Below are 27,119 nucleotides of genomic sequence, written 5' to 3' on the forward strand. Positions count from 1 at the left end.
GGACGTGGACATGGTCGAGGTTTAAAAGAGAAAAGCTTTGCGTTTTTCTCAGGCTTTTCAATGGCGCTTGTAGAATGGATGGATCTGAGCGCGTCAAGCGACACTTGTGGCACATTTTGCGCGTTTGATGCATCTTCACAATGCGCTTCTGACCCCGGGACGGGAGATATAGCCTGTCTAGGTGAAGAATACTCGCTATGCAGGGTTAATAAGTCAGGCCTAGACCTTATGATCAGGTCGTCAATGCGCGCGTGTTTGAACGGCAATTTTTTTTCCTTTTTACGTACTTAACCTATTTGCTTTGTCTTGTAGGTAGCGCACCCTGAAACTTTTAAAAATCATTTTTAGACTATTAATTATAAAGGATGGCCACAGTCTGCAATTACTTTTGTTTGTTTGTCTAAAGTGAAGCTTATTGCACTCCTATTGTGGATCAAACATGTTTTCGTTGCATTAAAAATTAAATTCAGACAAATTATTCAGTGTTGAACCTTTTCATGGTTATGAATAAAGTCGTGCTATTTTTGTGACTCAGAAAAAAAATCTGTGTGTTTTTATTTGAATTTTTAAATCAGTAAAAGACTGAAATTGTTTGACGATAAAAAAATAGTTTGATATTTGTATTAATTTATTATTATTATTTCTTAACAAAGTAAGTGGAGCATTTAAAATAAATTACAAATATTAAAAGTCTCCTGCTAATCAGAGTGGCATAACTAACATGCAGGAAGCCATTTTGTTGTCATGTGACAAAAGACACAAGACCCTCATGACTTTAAAAATATCATGTTTTTGTCATTTTTATGAAAAATCATGCTTTTTGTAATAAAATAATACAATTTTACGTTTTTAGCCCTATTCCTAGCTTTCTGATGAATTGTCTGAATAATAATAAAAAGATTTCGCTAACACTTTATTTTGATGGTCGCCCAACATACCTCCTACTAACTTAACAAGTAACTTTGCAGCTACATGTCAACTACTAACCGAAAGTTTCAGTTTAATGAGAGCCAATATCTAAATACCATCAAAGTAAAGTGTAACCAAGATTTCTCTTTTTTTTATCCTTCTTGTATCCATAGATGTCCATTTGGCTGGCCTCAGGTCTTTTTTCTTCATTTTTCAAACTCTTAGACTTTTGCCGAAGACCTTCACTTTAGTTCTCCTTTAGATGGAAGAGTAAAGGCTGGCCTGAGAGATCTAGTTTCAGATCCTCCTTTCTCAGTGCATCTCTGGCCACAGGACCAGACATGTCTGCACCCAGAACACACCACTTAGTCTTCTGCTGAATGTGGTGTTCGGAACCTATATGGCATGCTCACCAAATACACCTTTACTTTGTTTTAAAATCTGAGTTTACTAACAGAAATAACACCACAAAAATGAGTTTGCATGTGGATTCTAGCCTTTAATCATTAATAATATTTAACTGATGTAGCCATGTGATCCCATAAGGGCCGGTTCACACAGAATGGATTTTTTCCCTTTCCACTGCACTACTTTTCCATTGTTTTTCTATGTAAACGCAAGCTAGATGGACGTGTTTGACTTTTGCAGCACCAATCATCCACTATACCCTCCTTCAGTATTCTCTACATTAGTTTGCTAATTTACTCCAATTGAAGGAGTGAATGGAAACGAGTGAGTGTGCGCTGGAAGGGCTGCCGCTTTTGCATAGTTTGTGCTTGCTGTTAAATGGTAAACTAGAAAGTAAAAACCTTAAATAAACAATTTAATACCTGTATGATATGCTGTATGACATGACCCTCAGTGCATTCTGGGTATTTTCTAGCTGTTGACTGTACATCATTTGTACACTCTTTATATCGGTGCATTATGGGATTGATTGAGTGTGCTCGATAACTTCCACTATGGTTTCAAATTCAGACACTACTACAAATGGCTGTCGCCTCATTTTAAAATTAAATAAAGCCGTAATTTTTTACGGTAATAAACGGCAGCTGTGGTTTACAGAACTTTACCGTTAAAAATATGGTGTAGGACGGTAATGGTTTTACATACTTGTAAAAATTGGTTGGTCAGTGCATTACAGATTATAATGCACTAACAACCAATAACCATCACAACAGTGATGAGAGTCACATGATCAATCAAAACTCATCACAAGTAGATTTCCATAAGAAGGTTTTTACTTATACACAGAAGCTGCACAGTGTCATTCACATAAACATTAAACACCATCATGGTAACACACATTAAATTAAAAAAAACTGTAATAAACATTGATTTAACAACATTAAATGTAACATAAAACTGCAACATACAAAACTGATTAGGAAAAAAAACAAGAAAACTATGAGGAACTTTCTGTTAACTTTTTAGGAACTTTTTGCTGTTAAAATATTTCTCTGTTTGCATGGTTTTGCGGTCAATGGACCGAAAAAAGTCACTTTTTTTTTTAAAAAAGTTTAACTTTAACTTGTTAGAACGCCTGTCATGCGCAATGGTTAAAGTTGTCCATCTTCTGGTGCGTGTTTGATAAAGTGCTTTCTGTGTGAACAGCCTGAACTGGCCATTACAGTAGTTTCTGACTACAGGATAGCCTATCGCAGTTTACCGTAATGCTCTGTTATTAGGAAACTTGGTTCTATTATAAGGAGTATAGAAGATGCAGTAGACTCGCATGCACATATAAGCATGCACTCTAAAAAATGCTGGGTTGTTTTAACCCAATTTTGGGTAAAATATGGACAAACCCAGCTATTACATTTACACACCGGTTGTATACAGCGGTTACATTTTTAACACACACAATGATTGGGTTAAAACAACCCAGCATTTTTTACAGTGTGTGATATAATGTATAAGTGATGTATATGCACTTCATAATGATATAGCAGATGATATAATTGCAAATAACAATAGTTTACATTTTTATTGTATAGGAATTGATGCTGCGTTGTTGGCACCTGCCACCCCTTTGTCCTTGAAGAGAGACACTGTTTTGGGTACAAAATGAAGTTATTTGCAGTTGGTGTAAATAGAAACTCTGTAATGATAACTGATGTGAAAGCATGTTTGTTTTCTTCAGTTTAATAAACTCCCATGGTCTGTTACAGCCCACCCACTGTTTAAATGGTTAATTGGACAGGATGGGAAAGTTCATAGATGAGTACTTAATTAGACTCCTCAGCGGGACTGACTGTAACACACTCATTATTGTCCCAAGTGTTAATGACGTCTGTACATGAGTGCGTCTGACAAGTACTTGTTATTTACTTAAGTAGTTACTTTTTAGGTTTTTCAAAAATCTCAGCCAGCCTATTTTACTGAAGATCTCATATTTGTGTGAAGTTCTTGTCAGGCATAAACTGTGGCAAATTTTAATATTGTGAATATACATGAATAGGCCTAAAGAAGATGAGTAACATGTTTTCTTTAAATGGCACTACGCTATTTCTTTCCTTAGGGCTTCAATTCTCTGTGCCAGAAAAATATTAGTCATTGCTGGAATGTCCAGGCATCTCGCTTGTTAAAGCAGGGAAAGCATTGAAGGGGAGGAGCAAACGAGAGCAAAATGTGTTTCAAAGATGGCCAGGCACTCATGTTCAGTCAAACATGGAGTTCAGCAGAAACTAGACGGAGATTTGAGAACAGTGTTTGTGTTCTGCACTAGAACTAGAAGATGAAATTGAGAAAAACATACTCATACAGTTGCTGAACTGACCATATTCATAACACAATGATATATGAAACATTTTTAGAATTAGTTTGACCTATATAGAAAAGAAGTCAACTTGCTAATTAGTAAAAGTGCATATTTTAAGAAATTTGAGTGCATGTGCAAGTGTTACATGAAAGGAAAACAGTAATAATAAATATTATACATTACTGTAAAAATTATATGATCAGTAAGACAACTTGTTTTTACACTGCTTTAACTCAACATTTTGCAACCTTTTTACAAGTTATACAAGATTCAACTAATTTTTAAGTTTAATGTAATTTAAGTTGAAATGACTTAACAATCCAAGTTGCTTGTACTTAAAGATTTAAGGAACTTTTTTTAAGGAAAATTATTTTTAATAATAGTTATATTATTTTTATGTAATATTTTGTTTGACAAAAGAGCATATACTTTTTGTCACTGTAATATAATGTTAAAAAAAATACAAATGTAAGTTTAGTAATTGTAAGAAATAATCTTGTATGGTTCTGCAAACTGTTCAGTTTTCCATACTGAACAAGACGAACCTTTGTCTGGACGGTGCAGAGGATCCTTTTATTTCAATTACATGTCTATTTTGTTTATTATTTAGATGTGGTCTTAGCTTTATGATATAGTAAATGCGTATTGTGCAGTAAAATAATTCTGAAATAATTCTGAAACATACGCCATTCACTTTCATGACATCAGACCCAGTCCAAATAATATTGGAAATCTCTTTTGTGCTTTTCAGATGTTGCTCGGCTTTTTATTGTCGGCCATTTTGCAGAACTCTTCTTTTTCCACTGAGGTCTCCAGACTCTGAGAGATCTGCTGGTGCTGTATGTTGTTGGGTTCCAGATGTGCTGAGCTCAGGCGTCGTGTGATTGGCTGCACACTCAACCCAGATTTCTCCACATCCAGAGGCAGAGCAGAGGAGGTACATGGACCACAGTAGCCTCATGTTAGAGTTTCTTCACCGTACACCTGCCAGCTAGCTGCAACATGATCAGTACAAGACTCTCATACCAGTGTGGCTGTCACAGCATGTAGCTAACGCGGTCAGACACAAGTGTGAAAACCAAATGTACACAGTGTAGGTTCACAGGTAAACTAAGGGGCCAAGAGACAACTCAAACATAATATTTAACAAGAGAATATACGTTTATTTAGTGTTTTTATGGGCAAAGGGACTTGAGCTGGTGCTTCCTCTGAGGAGTTCCTAAAGATCTGTCATTCTTGAAGGTGTAGGAGACGCGCCCAAGTAAGGCATTTTCAGTCAACCATGCATTAAAACAACCCGTCTTCTCACTGACTGTAGGTGGTGCTGGCAGAGAGACTTCAACACTTGTAGTTCTCCCTCTTATCTCTTTATTGATAGTCTTTACATACATTACTCTTTACATACATATATATACACATATATATTAATTGCGATTAATCGCATCCAAAATAAGTTTGTGTTTACATAATATATGTGGTTGCACTGTGTATAATTATTTTTTATATATAAATACACACACATGCTTGTATATAAAATATTTTCATGTATATACTGTGTATAGATTTATATATATAATTTATATTATATATAAATATAAATATTTGATATAAAATAATATATATATATATATATATATATATAATTTAAATAATATTGTTGTTCTTAAATATTCAAGCATGTATGTATGTATATATATATATATATATATACACAAAATAATTATACACAGTGCACCCACCTATATTATACCCAATAGTTATGGCTTATTTCACTCTAAAAAATGCTGGGTTGTGGATATGGACAAACCCAGCAACTGGGTGAATATGGACAAACCCAGCAACTGGGTTCATATTTTTAATACATTTTTTAACCCAATGTTTGAGTTTGTCCATATTTGACCCAAAATTGGGTTAAAACAACCCAGCATTTTTTAGAGTCTATTGTGAATATTGTCAGTGATTCATAGTGGGTGGAAGGGATTTCAGCTTATATATGGGATACGCAGGCACTGCTGCAGGAGAGCTGGTCTGCTGGTGTGGCATGTCAATTATCCTATCTTTGAGAAAGCACTGAGACAGTAGGTCATTAAGGAGGAGGAGCTCACACTCCCATAATTTAGAACTCATTTGACTGAGAAGAGGACACACTCGCACAGAGAGAAAGAAAGTACACTGAGGTTTTGAAATTACAGGCTATGCTCCAAGGCTGATATCCTTTTTCCTTACTTTGGACTCTGCGGTGATGGCCTTTCCATATGAAAAGAGAAAAATCTGCAGCAAAAATGAACAGAGTAAATCAGTGCTATACTAATGCACATTCTTGCTTCTTTAATGGCTATTGATCAAGATATTTGTTAGTATCTAATCATTGTCTTTGTTGAAACAATCATGGTAGCTGGTGACTATTAAATTATCACTTTTAAAATCGAACTTGAATATGCTTTTGGACACCGTCATCATCTGACAACTAGCGTTCTTCATCTGTGAGATAAGTCAAGAACGTAACCTTCTCATGAGAGAAGAGGAGAGAATCAAAGCTGGGAACCACCCTTGCTTCTGCCTAACACATAGTTAGTTTTATTCCGTGTCCACATGACTCAAAGTCTGGTCAGCAAAGGCATAATAAGAGGTATAAAAATACACGAGCACAATGTCAAAGGGGTGCACAGCCAGTTAAATTGGTAGATGGGTCTGCAGTGGTTTGAGAAAAAAAGCTAACATATAATACCTTTTAAGACCGGCACCGGCAAGGAGTTGTCCAGCACAAAGACCTTATAGCAGAATGAAATGCAATATATATGGATTCATCTAATAATTTATTATTATAATAATATTTTAAAATTCAATTTTTTGTCTATCAAATAAAATGTCCTGCACAAAATTATTTATTTTATTTTATTTAGATTTCACTTTTATGCATGCATGCAAAATAAATATTCAATATTCCAAAGCAGTTGATATCACTATATAAATATATTTTTTTTGTTGTTTACACTGTAAAAATGAATGTGCTTTATCTAATCAAAAAAATTGTGGCAACAGATTACAAGCAATATTATTAATTCAATTTAACAATAGAATTGAGTAATAATTAATCAAATTAATTCCTTAAATGTTAACTATTTAAAATGAGTAAACCTTAAAAAAGTACATTTAAGTCACCATTATGGTGATCAGTGTTTTTGGTTTGTTTTAAAATTACGATTTTCTCCTTCAGTGATTCTGCTTGTTAACATCAAGTGTCTTTAATGTTGGCAATATAACATAAAGAGTTCTTAATCTTTGACGTATGTCTGTTATTCAGATATTTTTGTTTAATTTTTTGGTATTAACTTATTTTAAATGGTTAACCTTTAAGGAATAATTTGATTAATTATTACTCAATTCTAATTTGTGCAATTTAATTATAATAATATAATCATATTGCTTGTAATCTGTTGCCATAATTTTATTAATTAGATAAAGCATATTCATTTTTACAGTGTAGGTAGGTAAAATAAATTGTCCTGCACACAAAATATTAGTTTTTTTTTTTATATCATGTATATTCTTGCATTCAAATGAAAATCTTCAATATATCAAAGCAGTCGAATAAAATGTCCTGCACAAAAGTATATTGAGTTATTTATTTTTTGATAAATAGTAGGAACTGAGAGTGTGTGCTATTCTAGAGATTCTTAAAAAATAGACACTGTTTCATGTATATGCATGCATGCAAAGTAAATCTTCAATATATTTTAAATCTTCAAATATTTTCAATAATGCAGTTAATAAGTAAAGATCATGATGTTATTTGGTTAATACAAGCTTAAGACTGTATTTGATCAGAGCCAAGCAAAGTTGAATCCTGCATGGGAGTGGGTCATTAAATGGTTAAACTAAAGCAGTCTCAGTAAAGACAAACGGTGAAATCTTTTCCATATAACAGCACACATGAGGAATAGTTTAAGTGGGTCCATCTGTCTGGCCTCCTCTCTCTCTCTCTCTCTCTCTCTCTCTCTCTCTCTCTCTCTCTCTCTCTCTCTCTCTCTCTCTCTCTCTCTCTCTCTCTCTCTCTCTCTCTCTCTCTCTCTCTCTCTCCCACCTCCCTTCCCCTCTCTAACTCTGGAAGAGGGCAAATGTGGTGCAGTATATCATCACACATCTGGGAAACTCACTTTTGGTCTGCTGCAGCAAGACAAAACTTTGAGCTGAAAGGTTTTCTGTTCTCAAAAGCACTAAACAGCAAAAGAGGACAAAAGTGTTAAAACGTCAAAAAGCACAGGATGTTGAGTATTGCTAGCTGTCCTGCCAACTTCACCAGGCACCAATATACCAGTCTGTAAACACACACAATTACAGCTCTTTGGTTCTGTGGTCTCTAGCCGTTGTGGGAAGCAAAGAAAACGTGAATGCCAATGATAGAACGCAGTGATTTGTGCTCTGCCTTCAGCTCATTGGCTGCCTCAGCTGTTCATCAAGAGGGAAGGGGAGGGAACCATTTATCAGGGCTCCGCCTTGATGTAATATGAGAGAAAGATTGAGAGGTTTTATTTGCAAATGTCATGTATGCATCTGAAATCTGATTAAAAAATGTTATTGATAAACTCTTGCAAAGAAAAGATTCCTATTGGTTCATTCCAAAAGGAAGAGAATGGACTAACTTCGCTTCCAGTATAAAATGTGGCAGCCAAGCCGACTTCATATTCCACATTCCTTTCTCTTAAACTATTTTTACTGCCAGGCAAGCAAGTCTAATTTTATTTGTATTTTATATTGATATGAAAGAGGAATGCCGTTTATATACTCTTAGAAAAAAGGGTTCATTGGGGTTCCATATATAGGGTTATTTACTCAACTCCAAAGAAATTTGTGTGATATTGATTAACTACATTAAATATATAAATTTTCTAACCCCCATATCCTGAACATGCATTCATAAATACATTTTAGGGTCTTGATGTTTGTCAATAATATGAAATATTTAATCTGGAAAGGACAAAGCAAATGATAATGAATGAACCCAAAAGGCTCCATATCGAACCTTATTCCTGGTTACAAAGAACCCTAAAGGATTCTTATTATTGAACCTGTATAGAACCGTATTAGAAGGGGTTCCAAATACGTAGAACCTTTTAATGTTCTAAATTGAACCTTTTCTTCTAATAGTGTAGTTTACATTCAAAAGTGACCAGACCTTTAGAGCCCAGAAGTCCTCAGTTCTCTTCCTGATCCACCCAAACCCACACACACTGAGCTCAGAAACTGAAGCAAACACACTATGGGTGGATGGATAGAGATAGATAGATTTATAGCATAGAGATAGATAATAGATTGATTCGATGAATTGACTGGATTATCATTAGTTTCTGGACTGTAACTCCCGCCTGTCAAACAAAACTCTTCCTAACCTGTTTACCTTTAACTGAACCTCTGATACAATTATCACTAGTCATCAGGCACGAACCAACAAGCTTTTAAAATGGTGCAGAGGTGAAAGGATATGTGAGGATTACTAACAGAAGTCCAAAAGACACAGTCTAGATGTTTTTAACATCTTCTTTTCTTCGTTTTAAAAAACATCTCAAAAAGACGATTTTCGTGTCTACATTTGATTTATTTAATTTTAAAAAAATGTCATACTCATGAATTGTTCAATGATGCAACTTTTATGCACTCATTGAACTTGGTATATCAAGGTCAGCTATCCTCTCTGAAGAGGATACTGAGTTGAAGGATAACATAATAGTGTTGATTACTAATCTTGTAGTTGGATGTATTTGGCTTATTTTTCATGAAAGATGTCAAATGTCTGATTTGTTATGTTTTGTTTTCTTAGGGTCTTTCGCTCCTGCCCAAATGTGATTTTTCCACATGCCATGTCACTTTTTCCATGTGTCAATGCTTGGGGGAAAGCTACTCGGCACACAGTGTTGGTCACTCTCAAAGACTGAAACAGACAATTCTCTCCGTCCTTCTCCACTTTCAGTGAGTTTATAAGCAACATATGTGACCTGTCAAACTCCTCCTTTTCTTGTCTCTCGTGCTTTTTTCTTCCTTCCTCCTCAGCTCAGCATGTCTGTTGCTGAAATAAAATCTAAACATGTATTTGCTTAAAACAGCATTGTTGTTCAAGTATGCAGAACTCCGTCCCTTACAGTTTCCTGCAGATCTCTATGGTATTTAAAAAACAATATTAATGCAATTTTTAGATTTTATTGAGATCTGTTCTTTGCTTGTGCTCATCAAAAGCATAAGGGATATGAGGATTTTACTTGTAAAACAATTGGGAAATAACACATAATACAGTCAGTCAGAACCTGAAAAACATGGCATGGCATTCTCAGATCACGGAAATCTTTGGTTGGTGAAACAATTTGGAGCCAATGCGAGCTGTGAGGATTGATGGATTGTCCTGTTAGGTTTGAGGAAAGAGAAGAGAGTTTAACTGCAACAATGAAGCATGAGAGAATCAGATTAAGGTTGAGGCACATGAGTTGTCCAAAATGTTTTGAGTGTTTAACAACTATTAGCTTAGTTTGTTAGTTAGTTGTAAATGTAATCCCAGGGTGAAGGTACTCATCTCTTAGGGTCATAAAAATCCCTAAAGACACCTGGAAGACATTATATCCGTGAGGAAACATGTGGAGGGCACACTAGTTTTAAAGAGGCACAGCTTCATTTTTCCACAGTCTGTGGGAGGTCTGTTTAGCCTGGTGCATGACATCATCAATATGTTTGTGATGTCATCATTTTTGGTGTGATTAACATAGGTTTAATACAATAAAGGTTGCTTAAGGCCCGTATACAACTGGTATTAAGATGTGTGTTGGTCTGTAGGTGACATGTAGACGAGGGAGACACTTTCACGTTTACACCTGGGGCCTCATTTATAAAACTTTGCGTAGGATTTGCGTCAGAAGTGCTGGAACATAGGACGTGCATACGCACATAAATATTCAGATTTATAAAACTGTGAGCACGCACATCCTATGCAGTTTTCCCTTAATAAATCACAATCAATTTGTATCGCAGCCGATACATTCAATCCCGTCTGGCCAGCATGCTTCCCATAATGTTTCATCATTAGGTCAGTACGTGGAGAGTAGGCAATCTTTTTTAGCTGTTTGAATGCATTTGACCACATGAGCATGTACTAAAGCAATCTGGTCAATTTTGGCTGAAAGTGGACAAGCTCAAAACATTTTAGACCCCATTTACACCTGTATTTATTTAGTGTCGTCCACTTGTGGTCTGATCGACAAATACGCATCTTAAAGGAGCTGTATGTAAGAAATGCATTTCAAATAATCATCAAATGGCCCTGATATGTCTCTAGACATTAAGAAATTATGTTCATTTCAAATACTTACATGTATATCATTGACAACAGTAGTCCAGCCAGCATATTGTCATTTAAAAAGTGAAGTTGCAGCCCTCAACTTATGTTGATGTTGTCATGTTGTGTTTTGGTCTGATGCTCCGCCCTTCACCTAATTACCAATCACGAAGTCAGTAGTGTTGCAGCATTCAGGTTGCCAGCTCTGCTCTAGTTACAACAGCTGCCTTGACAAATGTGTCGAATATTTAAATGTTGGATCCTGCAGCCTATCTGGCAACGTCGTGTCTGGGGGAGGGGGAGGGGATACTCCCCTCTACAGTACAATCTTACATACAGCTCCTTTAACTCTTTCCCCGCCATTGACGGAATATATTCCGGTTTTCCGTGTTTTCACTGTTATGTGATGGGGGCGCTATTACACATCCTTTGAAACATTACTGAATCTCCCGATCAAAACACAAGCGAAGATGAAGCAGAATCAATAGCATAAGCAGATGCATATGCATATGTAAAATAATGCAATCATAAAAAACTGCCTAATGTTACTGAATGAAATGTTGACCCAGGACTTTGCAAGCATTGCAGGTGTTTATGGACTAGTTTATGGTTTTGATCACCGTTCTGATTCTGATCCAGACTTCGTCTTTGAAAAAAACACACGATTTTCTCAGCTTTTTGATCAAAATGTTGGCTTTTTTTTAAACATTAAAAATTAAAAAGAATGCAGCTAGAATATAAAAGTTTTTTTTAAAGCAGATGGACTATGTCTTTCTTTGGTCCCACTTTATATTAAGTGGCTTTAAGTACTATGTACTTACATTGGAGTTACTACTTTGATACATTGGACTTATTGTGTACATACATGTTTTTACATTGTACTTATATTTTGAAAATACCTGCATGTAATTACAACTGTAATTAATTGATGTAATTAAATTTGTAATTACACAGTTGACCCTTCCCTTACACCTTAACCCACCCTGATACCTACCCATACCACCACACCTGTCCCTAACCTTACCCATATCACACCTCAATAGCAGCAAAAGTGTTTTACAATACAACAGGAACACATTAATACGTTGTACTTATTTTTCGATGTAAGTACATAGTACTAAAAGCCACTTAATATAAAGTGGGACCCTTTCTTTTGATATATTGCATGTTCAGATATTCATACAACAAAAGATTCTGCAGGCCATCAAAAATACTGGGGGTGGCTGGGAACTCTTTTTAAATGATTTTTTTTTTTAAATGATTGCATAATACTTAACTGTTTCAAGTATGATTTAGTAAGTAATAAGTATGTTTAAGAGCTGTTTAATTCATACAATTTTAGCAAAATTAATTAGTAAATTGTAGGGCCGTCAAGCGATTAATCGTGATTAATCGCATCCAAAATAAAGGTTTGTGTTTACATAATATATGTGGGTGCACTTATTTTGTATATATATAAATTGACACTCATACATGTATATTTAACAAAAAATATTATTTATATATAAAATATTGATATTTATATATAATAAAAATTATATATAAATCTATATACAGTATATACATGAAAGTATTTCTTAAATATATACAAGCATGTGTGTGTATTTATATATATAAAATAATAAAATAATTATACACAGTGCACCCACATATATGTAAAATAAAACAAACTTTTATTTTGGATGCGATTAATCGTGATTAATCATTTGACAGCCCTAGTAAATTGATAAAATGATCCCATGATGGTTCAATGAAGCATCCGACAGAACCCTTTAAGGTTATATAAATATATATATATATAACCTTTTCTTAGAAAATGTATAGGGGCCATTTTTATATGCACTTTTAGAAGTTTTGTTTCTCTCTCCTTTCGGTATAGCATTTAGAGGTCTGGTTGATGATGCCAGAAATTCCAGCTCGGAGAACTGCAGACGAATTTATTTTTCCAGCTTCCTTTGTCTCGTCCCTCCCCTTTTCTTCTCCAAGAGCTCCCGCAGTGGAAAATCACAGTCACAGTTAATGTGAGATGCAGTTCCTTGTGCTTAACATCTCTCTGCCCTCTTAAATGGAAAGAGAGGCAGTCACCACTATAGCTCAATAACAGCACCTATTTGCTGTGTTACCATTTCAGTGCTTTGCTCGTTGAGTTGAACTTCATATGTCATATATGTAAGGTGTAGGTGTATCTACAGTATCTGACAGATGGCTACATCTCTTTGCACTTTTGAAAGTGTTAAAAGTAGGATGGAGTTTTTTTTTTTTTTTTTTTTTTTTTTAGCTCTGTGCGTATAAGCCCCTCCCCCAATGATAGGGCTGCCCATGAAATAGCTAAAGCATGAGTACATTCTCACTGGCCTTTCTCCAGCGTGAAACCGCTGCATCTGGTAGAAATCTCCTGTCCTTTCTCTCGGTTCTTTTTGCCTCTCCCTCCTCCCTCTGTCGTTGACTTTTTCTAAACAAAGAAAAACAGGCGATTCATGTGAAAAAAGGCAACAGAATTTTACAGTCTATTAAGATTCTTCATATAGCATGTAAAGCTGCATGCACTTATTGTAATAGGGGATTGAACTGTAAATATGCAATGATTTGTTGTAGAGAACTCTGAAACAGGTCAACATATGCAGGAAAAAAGTGATATCACCCATAGGAAAATGGACATCCTCACCCTTTAATCAAATATTATTTGACATTGTCTAAGCATATTGCACTTGTGCTTGAAGTCGATAGTTTTATTTGTGATAGCGCAATAAAAGTTAACATGCCAAAAACAATAGAGAACCAACAGAATATTAATAACTAATTATGTTCTATTAGTTAATGTATACTTTTTCCTGTGAGCTTATTTCAATGCATTTTTTTATGCACAGTAAAATAAAACCTTTTTCTGTAGTTTGCCTTTTTTTTGCCAAATAGTTTAAGAAACACCTTAACCAAGTTAAATGATTTGTGCTTGCCTCATATTTTAAAAATATTAAAAAGTTTCATGGAACTTGTGGGGTCATTAAAAACAAATATCGGTAACACTTTATAACAACTGCACGCTATTAATCATTTGTTAATCATGAGTAAACAGTTAATTCATAATTTATAAAGCATTAAGAAGCAGTTTATAAATACAGCTATAAATATTTTTTTCTTGATTCATAAGCATATCTTTAATGCATTTAATAATTGTATTTTCATACTTTGTTAATGATCAATAATAATTTCTAAATGAAGTATAGCACTATTTACAAACCAGTTATTTAAGAGTTGTCAGTCATTCATAAGATCACTTAAAAGTGTAAGTAAATGTAGTAAATACAGTTTTAGCGTTTAGTAATGGTCAGTTGCGAGCTCTTCTAAAGTGAGGACTAGTCATGCCTTCTAAAGCATTTATAAAGGAGAATTAAAGGCGCATCAATCTTCTAAACAGTGAAATGTAACAAACACAACACAGTGATGCAGAACATAGAAATATTTAACAGCCTTTAAATCTCCTTTATAAATGCTTTACAATGCATGAATAGTCCTCAGATGAGCTCACAAACAGTAACTGACCTCTACTAAATGCTTTATAACTACCCGTCCCGAATTAACCGTGAATTACAGAATGCATGTCTTGTAAAGCATTTATTAACACACCAAGTAACCATATGTCTGAATAATATGTATGAACGCACATTTAAATAGTTTATTAATCACTTACTTACACGTTTACGTTCAGTTACACGTACTATACGATAAGTAATCTTATGAACCACTGGCAACTCTTAAATAACTATACTTCATTTAGAAATGATAAATAGATCATTAATAAAGGATGAAAATACAGTTATTAAACAAATTATAGATATGCTTTTAAATCGAGAAGAAAGCATTTAAAGATGTATTTGTAAACTGCTTATTAATGTCTATTAATGCTTTATGAATTAACTGTTCACTCATGCTTAACTAATGATTATTAGCGTGTAGTTATTATAAAGTGTTACCCAAATATCCCCTCTGGACATCAATTTTGGCCAACCGAAAAATTAAGTAATATTCAGTCCTTTTCCTGTTCACTTTATTCTAGTATTTGAATGTCTTTGTTTCTTTAGTAATCTAATACTGCAGGTGATCTATTATAAAGTCTAGCTCTGGAATTTATAGTGCACTTGCCAGGTCACAAAAGAATGGAAAGGAATACTTTCCATTCTTTTGTCATTTTTTCTGAAATAAAAGAGGAGAAAAAGACATATGCCAGATATTGTATTTTCCAGCAGAATCACCATATATCCTAATTTCTCTGCATATGGTCAGAAGGAAATCATTAAGAATTAAAGAAGAATATTTAAAAATAAGAATATTTTGTAAGTGTCTTCCATATAACTCAAATTTCAGAATGGATATGTATGCTTGCCTCTGTATGAGGGGTCTCTCTCTCTCTCTCTCTCTCTCTCTCTCTCATCATGGAGAGAAGTTCATGGGTGTGTCTGTTTCATTGCTGCTTTTCCACCAGATGATTTCTTTTCTAGTTCCACTGTAGAGGAGGAGCGTTTTCCCTTTTTAACTCCTTGAAAATCCTTCACATATGCATGTAAACAATATATGAACCCTGAAGTATGTAGATGTTTGTCTTTGTGTTCTCCATTTAGAAGCTTGAAAGGAAAACAATAATCCATATAGACCCAAATTCTCCTTTGAGTGCACATTAACAGTCAAGGACAAGAGTTTAGATTCAATTTAAGTGGACAGGCGCTTTGGTGCGCTGAAAGGAACATGCATATTTGTGCTTGTGTCAAGTAGAATAAGTAGATGCTCTGCTGTTTTAAACTTCATCTGTGTCAGACTCCCACAATCTCCACTAGAAATCAGATGAACTGTTTCTAACTTAATACAGTTCCTGTACAACATTGTGATCAAACCATAGTGAAAAAAAATATATTTGTATCATAATTGAGAACAGATCAGTTAGACTTAGTTTCATGAGCCATGTTCAAAGACATTGTAAATTGACCATAAATGCATAGTTTTATGCACATATTCTGTAATAATGAAATTAATTGAATTTAAGCATGTAGAATGGGTATTGAAGCTTTCATGTTTATATATATATATATATATATATATATAGTCTTCTGAACTGTAAAGGCATCTTAATGCAGAGTGGAAACATGGCTTCTCCATTATTAGTAAGCAATATTTTTTTTGTCAATTAAAGGCCATTGTATTTATTTTAGCCTTATTCCATTATGTTAATTCGCAGTTCTAAAATGCCAACTTTCTAACTTTCTTTATAAAACGTCTGTCTCTTTGCATTTGACTGAGGATAGATTGGTTCAAATGGGCCTCTGTGTGTAAGTAATTGAAGTGTCTTTCCTGGGAGGTTTATGGGGAAGATGAGAGTGAAGGTTAGTGCGAGTTAAGAATGGGAACCCCCAGGTCATGAGCTGTGCTTTTCTTCATGTTCGTGTGTGTGTGTGTGTGTGTGTGTGTGTGTGTGTAGGGGGGAGACACAGGACAAGCCAGGACTGGTGCAGCTGCACTCTGCACATACTCAAATTACACTTATTCCTTCTTTCTCCCTCTGTTTTCCACACTTTTGACTTTTAGATCTGCTTTTTAAAAAGTAACAATGCATGGATGGAAAAATGCATTCTTCATCAGCGTATTTATTCATTCTTATTCCATTTATAATAGCTTTTGTCCGCATCACTATTTAAAGCTCCATTATGGGTCATCATATAGATTTAATGATCAAGCATATTTCAACACGTTCTGTGTGAAGGGCAGCTTACGCAAGCGCAATCCATGACATCTACAACCCACAGGAAATTAGTGGTAGTACAACAGAAACCTCATCCATTACCATCTCTACCTCCACCATAATGAACTTGGATATTTTTGGCAGGAAATTTCATCGGTTACGTCAGTTACTATTACAGTGGATCATGTAGTTGTATGTAGATTTGAATGTAAATATTCTTCCCTGATTTGAATTATTCACTAAATGCATTGGTTGTAAAAGAAGAGAGGTGTTGTGGGTGGTGGTCACCTCGTGGCCATGTGTTGAGTGTTAAATTAGGGTCCTGTCTGGGCTGTTCTTTATAGGGAACACCTGCTGCTCCTGCTGAGACTTCAGTGGATGTGCTCAGCATATTGCATATTGCATAAGCAACATGTTCAAATGCCATCCATCCCACTTACATTTTGTAAGATCATTTTATTTATTTAAGAAAGAGCATTAAAAATAATGTATTTATTTGTTTATTGCCATCTTTTGAAATCCCCAGACATGCTAAATTATTTTATATTATCTGAGGCTGTTTATAGCCACTTCAATTCCATTATTACAGAGACCACAGTCTTAAAGGGATAGTTCTCCCAAAAAAGAAAATTCTTTCATCAATACATATCGTTCCAAACCTGTAAGACTTTTGTTCATCTTCAGAACACAAATGAAGATCTTTATGATGATATCTGAGAGCTTTCTGTCTATCCATTGACAGCTATACGCAACTACTACTGAAGCTTCTAAAAGTTTGTAAAGAGATCGTAAAACTAATCCATGTGAATTGAACGGTTTAGTTCAAATTTTCTAAAGAGACATGGTCGCTTTATATGATGAAAAGATTGAATTTAGGCTTTTATTGACATTAACGTTGGTCAACACACACATCAGTGGTAAACAGAAGCTCAAGCATGTTCTCTTGAAGTGTGAGAACCAATGAGGTTCATTCTCGTGTTACGCATCACACTTGAGCTTCTGCGAGAACCAATGAGGTTTGGTCTCTCGTGTCAGGCAGGTTCGGTTGAGCTTCTGTTTATGTTCGCTCATCAATCATTGGTGTTTATATGTGCCTAAATTCAATATTCAATAATAATTTATAAATCTGTTCATCATATAAAGTGATCGAGTCTCTTCAGAAAATTTGGATTAAACCTCTCAATTCATGACTAGTTTACAATCTCTTTTTGAAGTTTATGAAGCGTTAAAGTGGTTGTTGTATCAGTTAAAGGTGCTATATGTAACTTTCCTTCTATAATGAATCCTTTTTCAATTGCCTGTGTGTAAAGGGGTTGTAATCACACATTACAATGATCCACTTGTCGGGTTTTGCTATTACCTCTGAAGGCCAGTGTTCCTACTTCTATGTGAAGACTCTGGGTCGGATTTTCTGCGAAATCCATCGGATGTGACGTGCACGCGCGCTCCCGAACCTCTCTCTCTTTTAAATACAGTCTATGCGATGGCACTGCTGATAACGACATGGAGTCTCATGGAGCCTCCAGCACTAACACAACACACACTCCAACACAAACTTACTCCACATAAACATAAAAAAACAAACATTTATCTGCAGAAGCTCGTCGGGCCAAACGTGAATCGGATCGAAAACAGATCAACGTCGTTTTTATTGTCATAAATTACAAGTTTTCAGATATGCTGAAATAATGGTATACAAAATGAATATAAAAGACTGTTTCAGGATAACAAAAAGGTGCTTTAGGATGTAACTTTTTATTTTCTGTACTAGATCTACTGTCTAACGTCACTCATCCCACTACTATCATATTGTTTATAATACACATTTCCAGACACGGTCAGTACAGTAATGTTACTTCCTACGATCTTACTGTTAATTGTTCAGTCTAGTTCGCTAACCGTTTTCGTTATCATATTATGCATTCACCGATGTTGACATTGCTGATTGTGAAAGATACACGAATAGTTAATGAAATGCCTTATGCTAGATAACAGCACAAATGTAACGCTATCATGGTACAAGCATGGAGCATTAGCTCAATGTCAAGCTGGTGAAAGTAGCCTATTAATGTAACGTTGCAGTGGGAGTTTCCAGCATGTTGTGTGATGCTTTCTCCGGTGTGTTTAAAGTCTCAGTGTGGCCGTGTACCGTGAGTGCTCGCTCTTGTGTTGTGTGCAAGAACACGAGCGCTCTTGTAAAAATTGGTTGCAATCTGAACCATCACCAATAGAGGCCGCTAAAAACTACATATAGCACCTTTAATAGTGAGAATTGAACCCTAAATAAAAGTGTTACTGGAAAAAAAAAGAGAGTAAAAGGATCTGGTTACAGTTCATTTATGGTCATCTTTAGACTAATGACTAGTTGACATAGTTAGAATTTCTAAAGTGGAGCATCAAAATAAATTGTTAACAAGGATCCCTATTTTGTTTTGGTCAAAGGATCAAGGCGTTTGTAGGCCAATGCGGTATTTTGTTCAAATCAAGTTTCCTAAATCTGTTATTTTATATATGTTTATAAAGAGAGACAACAGACACTGTGTGCTTCTTCATCAGAGTGCTGATGGGCTTTTTCGGGGTGATCTACAGCTGACACGTTTGGCTGCTGAACGCTGGAGGACTTCAGCTGCTTGTCAATTCAAAAAAAGCTTTAGCAATAGTCACTGTTTCTCACAGTTTAACAGATGCATGCATGAAGCAGATACTCTTCACCGCACACATGCAGGTTAAGCCGGTGTGTGTCAGACTGCGAGTGTGTTGTGCGGGACGTTTAGTTTAGCCCCTACCAGGCAGGATAAGGCTGGAATCAAAGCGCCTTCCTCTGCTTGTCCCAGGGGCGGTTACATAAACACACTCATGCGCTGGCCTAAGACCCAGATCTCTTCTTCGCGAGTTCACAACATGGTCGCTGTGTTTTCTCTCGTCTGATCTTCATGTGTGATCATAGTGTAGTCTAAATGGAAGTGTGGACCGGAGGAAGTGACGGGGGCTCTGACTACAAATTATACTTGCGCCCACTACCACCATAACTCCTACAATCCTATCTCAGTTACAGATGGAAATGTTTTCAGCGATAAACAGGAAAATAATGCAACAGAGTTTGTTTCGGCTCTACAGCGGATTTAGAAGAAAATAGTGTAATAGTCCATCTTAAGTAAGTTCAGTGATGGTTAATTTCTGTTCATTTATCTATACAGCCGCTCTGGATATGTCATCGTCCAGCTCAGTTCAGTTCTCATATAATAGTGTCAGTTCAGGCAGATCAATAATATTGTTGAATATTAAGTGTCACCAACTAAGCAAGCCAGAGGTGACTGTGGCAAGGAACCCAAACTCCATCAGGGGACAGAATGGAGAACAAAATATTTCAGAAGCTCTATGCTTTTCTCCATTAACTTTTTTTTTTTTTTAAGAAGTCCCAACGTCTCATGAAAGTGTGTATACTGTATACCACGAATGTTATGTCTCGTGCCATGTATAAGCCAAAAAAAAATGTTTTTTTTGCGTGCATATGCTATGCGTATTACACGCCATAAAGTGTGTATCATATGCACGAGAAAACTATTTTTTGGCATGAGTCTTGCTTACCAAGGCTGCATTTATTTGATCAAAACATAGCAAAAACAATAATGTTGTGGAAATATTATTATGACCACAGTCACATGATCCTTAAAAAAATCATTCTAACATGCTGATTTGCTGCTCAAGAAACATTTATTATTATTATCATCAGTGTTAAAAACATTTGCACTGCTTATTTTTTTGCTGGAAGATTCTTTAAAGTTAAAAAAGAACAGCATTTATTTGAAATATAAATCTTTTGTAACATTTTAAAATGTCACTTTTCATAATTTAGAGTCCTTGCTGAAGAAAACATTTTTTTTACTGACCCCAAACTTTTAAACTAGCACATACACTGCATGGGATTGACTGTTTTAAATAAACGTTTAGTAAAATTCACAGTAGACGATTTTAATCTTTCACAAGTCAGGCATTTTTATACTTTATGCCCTACATTTTCAATTAAAAATCATAATTTTAATTTTTCATCTAGAGTCTCAAAGTACTTGCTGTACATTTTCAATTAAAGTTTCCAAAGTTTCTAATTTTACTTAATACACAGGTTTCCCCAAATAATCCAATAGCAACCATTTAAACACAAGTATCTGCTCTACAGGTCTGTCTGAGAGATGCTTCTCTTATGTGACGTGGCTGAAGACAGATTTTCTTGACCTCACTGCACTGAGCAGCACACACCTCCGCTTAGAAAAGAAAAAACTCTAATGACATGTGTGGCGAGCCAAAGAGATTTGGGCATCGGCAGCTGAAGTTCGCAGTGCTGTTCTATCTGTTATCGTGGAGGATGGTTAGTATTTTACAGAGGAGTCTGCAGCCTTGAAAAACATGACATTAAAGGAACCCGAGGATGGTGAGGGCAGCTTGATGCCTGGACTCTGTTTAGACTGCAGATCCCAGACTACTTCTTACTGTAATGGAAGGGATCTCAACTCAATTGCAGAGTCTAGATGAGCAAAGCAAAATCTGTAAATGTTACTTAAACTTAAGATTACAAAGGTTTTCTTGAACTTTTAGGGCGTGAAAGAGACGCAAATCTACGGAAAATGGAAAGTCAGATATGCGTCTGTGAAAGTTTTCCTTTCTTGCTCTCCAGATGTGTTTCTCGTCTCTCTCCCTTGAGTCAGCCTCTGTGATTCATTTTCCACAGACATCTTGAGGCCCCCCTCACTATCTCACGTCTTACGTCTCTCGTTTTCTCACTCCTGCAGTGCCTCAGCCTGCCTGTCAGGTCTGGAAAAAACACAGCAGAAGGAAGGAATGGAATCCTGTGGCCTGGAGCTACACGCATACACAAAGATAATGGTGGGACGTCGTTCCTCTCAGACCCGCCTTGTTCAGGGCCTGTGGTCAGCAAACACAATCACACAGGGGCTTTTACGGGACCCTGAAGGCCAAGACCCTCATTCTAGGGGGGTGTGGTCCAGACTTGATGAGGAAGGAGGAGTTTATGGTTTAATGTCAGTCAGTCGGTGCAAGGAAACACTTGTTTCCTCGTTTCAATGGCGTCTATATGCTCCGCCCACTTTCCTCCATTGAACCAGCATTCAATGTGATTTCTTGCCTAGGCGTATTTGTTTTACAATGGCATTGATGACAGCAATAATGACGATTTAGACTTATAAATATATGTACACACACACTCTGTTGGCTTTTGGAATTAAAATAGCCCCACAAGATCATATACCTTCACTGTACCTAGAGATTGGCATGGGGTACTTTCCATAAGATCATCTGTCAATGCAAATCAAACCAGCTATTAGGCTAACTGAGATAAAACCATGCCAATCTCTGGTGGTGAAGAGTATGTGATGATGTCACATCATCACATACTCTTCACATACTATATTTTAAGGAAGAACATTTATTTATTTATGATACATTATTCATTCACAAAGTAAATTGGTGTCCTTAAAGGTTGGATTTTTCCTCATTTTTTTAAATTAAGGCATTAAGATCAATTTCCAAAAGATGATTCGGTAACACTTTACAATAAGGTCTGTTAGTTAACATTAGTTAACTACATTAGTTGATATGAACTGCACATATACAGCATTTATTGATCTTTGTTAATGTTAATTTCAACATTTACTAACACTTGATTAAAATCTTGTTAACATTAGTTAATGCACCGTGAACTAACATGAACAAACAATGAACAGCTGTATTTTTATTAACTAACGTTAACAAAGATTAACAAATACAGTAACAAATGTATTGCTCATGGTTAGTTATTGTTAGTTAATACATTAACTAATGTTAACTAATGAACCTTATTGTAAAGTGTTACCGATGATTCTTTTATTCATTTATTTTATTCATTCATTCATTCATTCATTCATTCACTTTTATTCATTTTAAATGTGTATATTTATTTATTTATTTATTTACTTACTTCCTATATATTTCTATACATACTACCGGTCAATAGTTTTACTCATCAAAGAATCCTGAAAAAAAAAAAATATCATGGGTTCCATAAAAATATTAACCAGCACAACTATTTTCAACATTGATAATAATTAGAATCATTATCAATAATTGAGCAGCCACTCATCATATTAGAATGATTTCTGAAGGATCATGTGACTCTGAAGACTGCAGTAATGATTCTGAAAATTCAGCAGGAATATATTACATTTTTAAAATGTATATTAACATTTTAAAGAGCATATATAAAAAAAATCTGAATTATTCCTAACGTTTGACCGAAAGTGCATATTGAAGCATAAATATTGCTCTAAAAGTGTGTTGTATTTTTTTTTATAAACAAGGTACCATCAATTTTATGGCTCCATACTCGCAACCTAGATTTATGTCTAAGTGTCATTTTCATTGAGCCTCAGAACTAAGACTATTCCATCCGTACTCTTTCTTTAACAGACGATCTGTGGTGGAGCCTCACGTTTGGGCCTACACACACCGCCCATCAAATTACACACCTGACCTGTGGCAAGGCATACCTGCTCTTTACAGCCACGTGTGGACTGAGTGCATGCTGAGAGGCTTCATCTCAGGGGTCATAAACTTACTGTAAACTGAAAGGTGGGTTTGGGAAGCTCTGCTACCAGCAGTTAGTGTACAGGAAGAAGAATGATGTTTCTCAAAAGCAAAGGTGCAATCAACTTTAAACTCATTTGACAGACATACAGTGCGAGATCGAGATTTAACATTTAGATTGTTAGGATTTTATTTCAGAACCATTTTAAATGAAGAAGTGTTATGAAATATTTCATGCAATATTTCTAGGTCACTAATCAAATAAGTGAATTCGTTCAATTGAGACACTGTAATATTGTCAAGAATTTGGGATCAGTAAGATAAATTGTAATTAATAATTTTATTATGCAAGGACGCATTAAATTGACCAAAGTTGAAAGTAAATACGTTTATAAAGTTACAAAAGATTTCTATTTCGAATAAATGCTGTTCTTTTGCAATTTCTGTTCATCAAAAAATTCAATAATAAATGTTCCTTGAGCAGCAAATCATCATATTAGCATGCTTTCAGAAGGATCATGTGACACTGCTCAAAATGTATATCTTTTTAAAATTATTATTAAGAAAAACATGATTGAATGTTCACATGGTCGCGTTTGCTACCTCAGATGAACCTTCAGTAATTCGCCTGTCTTCAGAAGTAGCATAGAAACACACACTGCCACGTTGTCTCCTTCATTCTCATTCCCTCCCTGTCTCTCACGTCTATTTCTTTCCCTGCTGGCGTCCCATCCCATCCCTCTCTCTAACATGCGCTCTGACCTCCCTGATGTTTTGCTCTATGGATTTCAGACTTAAGATGTGGTTGTTTCGGGGCCAGAAGGAGGCAGTGTAATTCAGACACTTCCTGGGCACATGTGACCTCAATGCCATCCTCAAAACACCATGTCACCAAACCTTGGAGCTCCAAGAACAATTCTGGTTGGATTCAACTTTGCTTCTCGGGTCAATTTAATTATTCGAAGGATGTTTAGATATTTTTTACTGGAAAACAAAACAAGAAAATGTTTTTGCAGTGATAATAAAGTGAAATACCTGTGGAAAATCCCTGGTCTTAGATCACAGGTGCAGCGAGGTTGATGATTACAGGGACAGTAAAACATCCTTTTCTCTGATCTTTACTACAAATACACCAATTGAACACATGCTGTACTAGAAAATATAGAACCTTTAAAGGGATAGTTCACCCCAAAATGAAAATTGTGTCATTTTTATTCACCCCCATGTCATTACAAACCCATAAGACTTTGGTTCATCTTCAGAACACAAATGGAGATCTTTTTGATTAAATCTTGAGCAATTTATGCTCCTCCATTGACAGCTACGCAACAACCACTTTAACTTTGAGATTTTAAAACTAGTCTTTATGAATTGTGTCTCTTCAGAAAATTTGGACAAAACCGCTGAATTTATTTGGATTAGTTTTACGGTGTCTTGATGAACTTTTTGAAGCGTCAGTAGTAGTTGTGTCAATGGAGGTGCAGAAATCTCTCAGATTTCATCATGAAAATCTTCATTTGTGTTCTGAAATTGAACGAAAGTGAATATTGGGTGAGGGTGAATATTAATAACAGAATTTTCCTTTTTAAGGTGAACTATCCCTTTAACGGGTTCTGTCAGGAGATTCATACATCGAAAGAACATTTTAGGGGTTCTCATCATGTGATCTTTTTTATTGATTTAGTTTGATTAAATTTTATTAATCAAATACCTTGTAAACATACTTTATCTCTAGAAAAAAAAATGAACATGAAAGTATTATGAAATCATTTTGGGTCAAGAACCTTAATGACTTTTTTTTTTTCTTAGAGTGAATGTTTTGCTGTAAATGTAGTGTTCTTGTAGACTGTCATTGTACTTCTCTATATCTGACCACTGGACTTTTAAGAGAGCAGCTGAAACGACTCAAACCTGTTACACGAGCACATCTGAAACCCTTCACAGTACTATAGCACTGTCAGCCAGGCATCCACGAATCGAGCAAAGTAAAAAAAAAAAAAAAAAATTATAATTCCTTCAAATTTGAATGAGGCTTGTGGAATACTGTAAGAGTTTAATTTATCTTGATCACACAGCCATATTGTTGAATTAACTCGGCCATTAAAGGCATCTGGAATGAAAAGTGTTCATCGAATAGCCCTGGAACAAAACTAAGAAACTTGAGGTATTCTGCACCTCCCCCTATTCCCAAACGACTTCACCAGACGAGTTAGAAAACAGAAAAAGAAATATTCCAGTGAACAGACTGAACTCTAAAAGACAAATGAACTGGGGAAAGTGCCCTTTTGGTCATCATGAATATTTTTTTTTCCAGTTTAGGCATTCAGAAATCAGTCTTGCCACAAAACAAACAAACAAACAAAAAAACATAAATCACAATATATATGTAATTCAGTTTTAAATAAATACAAATCTCCATTTTGCATTCCAGGTTTAAACGCAGTGTAATAAAATAAACGTTTACTAGACTTAAACTTAGTTTAGTTTGAGAACAACGCTTGTATTCCATCTATGGCTCTGCCTTTTATCTTGGCGCCATGAATGAGAGAGCAGCGACCCCTTCTGGTGAAGAACACAACTGAAGAGCTCCCAAAGGTAGGTGAGCACCAGTCTATGGTGAGCACACATTCATTGCTCACCTGAAAATGATCCCAAAATGATGCCTACTCAAGCCACCCTAGATGTAGCCTATATGACTTTCTTCTTTCAGCCAAACGCAATTGGAGTTATATTTAAAAAGATCCGGTCTCTTCCAAGCTTTAAAATGGAAGCAAATTCATTTTAAAAACGCATCCATCCATCATAAAAATAATCCATACGGCTCCAGGGGGTTAATGAATGACTTCTGAGCTGAAGCAAACAAACGTTTTTGTGAGAAAACATCCATATTTATAACTTTATAATCGAGCAGCCCATTGAATCAAGATTACACATTTTATTTAATTTTAATTACAAATGTTTGACTAAATATGTGGTGGTGATTTCTGACTTTTTTTCATTCATTTTCACTTTGCAGAAAAAGTTGTAGGCTGCTGTTTCTGGAACTTTCTCGCACCCACAGACAGACATACCATACCACTCAAAACGCGTGTTTCTTATTGGAGGAGAATATTGGACGGGAAGCACTTGGAAGACGCTTCATGTAGGCTATTTGTCCACTGGGTGGCGCTCACATATAACTATGGGAGGATTGGACAAACGGGAAGATAGTTTTTCAGATTTCAACGACTGGGCCATGTCATGATTATTTTCTGGATAATCCTGTCCTCTGTCCTACCTTCCTGTCCTTGACCACTGATTTCTACAGACATTTTAAAAGCTACAAAATCAACATCTTAAATCTCGCTGTTTTGTCTTTCAGATAAACATATAGCAACCAGATGTGCAATAACCGGAGGTTGAATCTGTTTGGCAGATGCTGCATGGCTTGTGTGAATAATGCACAGCTTGTTTAATGCAAAGAGTGAATGTGTGTTCAAATGCTGTAGGCTAACATCTGAAGAGAATCCTTGAATAATCTGGCAAATACATTTTGTAGATTGTGGTTGAGCAGACTGTCCATTTCATCATTTAAACAGTGTGACAATGTGTTGAAGGACAGTGTGAGTCATTTCTACCCTATCTAGAGTTTCATGGTTTAAATCCACACTGCAGTGATTCATTAAGTGGCTGGTGTTTGAAAACTTTATCAAATTTAGAGCAAAATAATAAAATGCATTTTGAGCCCATTTACAGAAAGATCTAAGAAGACAGAGTAAGGTATTTTGGAATGCTCCTGTGAGTAAAGATACATATCAGTGTATGTAGCCTACAGTATTTGGGAAATA

The 27,119-nt window shown here is 35.5% G+C and overlaps 1 long non-coding RNA gene across 1 annotated transcript; it reads left to right on the forward strand.

Moving 5' to 3' along the window:
- Positions 1–20,966: 20,966 nt before the first annotated feature.
- Positions 20,967–26,754, forward strand: LOC148970985 (uncharacterized). Its single transcript, XR_016147357.1, has 4 exons — positions 20,967–21,082; positions 21,504–21,597; positions 23,176–23,337; positions 26,309–26,754. It is a non-coding gene; the product is annotated as an uncharacterized LOC148970985 (long non-coding RNA).
- Positions 26,755–27,119: the final 365 nt, after the last annotated feature.

The sequence above is a fragment of the Pimephales promelas genome, chromosome 18 (assembly GCF_988280905.1).
Source record: "Pimephales promelas chromosome 18, fPimPro1.hap1.1, whole genome shotgun sequence".
Taxonomy (NCBI): Eukaryota; Metazoa; Chordata; class Actinopteri; order Cypriniformes; family Leuciscidae; genus Pimephales; species Pimephales promelas.